This window comes from Myotis brandtii, unplaced genomic scaffold (genome assembly GCF_000412655.1).
Source record: "Myotis brandtii unplaced genomic scaffold, ASM41265v1 scaffold67, whole genome shotgun sequence".
Lineage (NCBI taxonomy): Eukaryota > Metazoa > Chordata > Mammalia > Chiroptera > Vespertilionidae > Myotis > Myotis brandtii.
The window spans coordinates 3,419,071-3,420,692 of record NW_005370610.1 but is presented as its reverse complement, the minus strand read 5'-3'; the positions used below and the strand labels follow the sequence as shown (position 1 = coordinate 3,420,692).

Here is a 1,622-nt window from a genome sequence, read left to right as displayed (position 1 = left end):
GTAAGCAAGGCCTTCACTAACGGCAAAGTGACTCCTCAGGTCCTGCTTACATTTGTCATCTGAGAATGCTGATGATCAGTATGGCCAGATACTCTGTGATGAGTTTTTTTTTTTTTTAAAGATAACACATAGATGTGTGGACTTGAAATGGTGGCTAGTAATTCTAGCACCATCATCAATCATCTTTATTATTTATTTGTAAATGCCGTGATTACAAACAATCTCTCTGCCTCTAGTTTTCAAACTCCACTCTACTAGTCTAGCATAGTCCATTCTAGACATGTCATTTTCAGAATGATGATTCTATCTTCAATTTTTCTTATAACACTTTCTTAAACTTCTGATGTTTTATTTGAAGCATTTTCATGTCGTTAAAAAAAGTCAATATCAGTTAGTCTTCTCAATAAGACAGAAACTGTGCTCTTGATCTGACCTGATATTTTAAGAAAAATGAGCTCATAAATTAACAAGTGTTAACACAGGTAGTTAACCAGCTATTAATAAAGGAAGAAAGCATCGGGAATTGGACATTATTGAGCACAATAAGCTAGGGAGCATGAGCCTGTTCCCTTCACCAGAAAGCTGAAGTTTCACACACACTACAGGGGAATCACAGCATTGCTCAGCCAAGAATTAACACCCCTCTCTCCCCCGCTCTGGTACCAGAATTTGGGGGATACCAGGGGAGGTCAGCACATGTGCAATGGCAGTCAAAATGACATAGGAGTTGGTGCTTCACCATAAAGACCTGTCAGTTTAACTTGAAAAGGAATCATTGGTCAGAAGGGTTCAGAAGGGCGTTCTCTCTCTCTCTCTCTCTCTCTCTCTCTCTCTCTCTCTCTCTCTCCATAACCATATGGCCTTAGCAACCATGTGGTCACTGCCTGAGTGGACTCCAAATGCAGGCTCCAGGTGGGAACTGGGATACTGCAGTACAGCAATGGATTGCAGCCAGGAATGCAATCTAAGTAGCCGAATGCTGGACTGGACGAAGCTTCAATATGGCACAGGGTCTCTGGACATTGGCTCCATTTCTTGAGCTGATTTTCCATGGGGGGGACAGACAGAGATGGGAGCCTGAGAACCCAGAAAGGACACTTTTGATTTTGCATCAAGCACCCAAATAAATCTTACCACCAGACCTCATCCTCCCTTGTGGGTTCTTGGAAGTGCTTTTTCTCAATGCACGACAAGAACCCCACTTCTACCAGTAGCAGAAGTATTTGGGAATTTTCCAATGTTCTTATTTTTCCCATTATAATTTGGAGACAATGATACAGGCTCTCTTGTCTTTTAAAATTATGTGGAGAACAGTATGGAGTTTCCTCAAAAAACTAAAAAAATGGAACTCCCATTTGACCCAGTGATCCCACTTCTAGGAATATATCCCAAGAAGCCAGAAACACCAATCAGAAAGGATATAATCACCCCTGTGTTCATAGCAGCTCAATTCACCATAACTAAGATTTGGAAACAGCCTAAGTGCCCATCAGCAGATGAGTGGATTAAAAAATTGTGGTACATCTACACAATGGAATACTATGCTGCGGTAAAAAAGAAGGAACTCTTGCCATTTGCAACAGCATGGATGGAACTGGAGAGCATTATGCTAAGTGAAATAA

The 1,622-nt window shown here is 41.2% G+C and overlaps 1 long non-coding RNA gene across 1 annotated transcript in view; it reads left to right on the top strand.

Moving 5' to 3' along the window:
- Positions 1 to 1,559: 1,559 nt before the first annotated feature.
- LOC106723885 overlaps positions 1,560 to 1,622 on the top strand; it is a 27,665-nt gene continuing 27,602 nt past the window's right edge. Inside the window, exon 1 of the long non-coding RNA XR_001359623.1 lies at positions 1,560 to 1,613. This is a non-coding gene — a long non-coding RNA (uncharacterized LOC106723885). The remainder of the gene's footprint in view (positions 1,614 to 1,622) is intronic.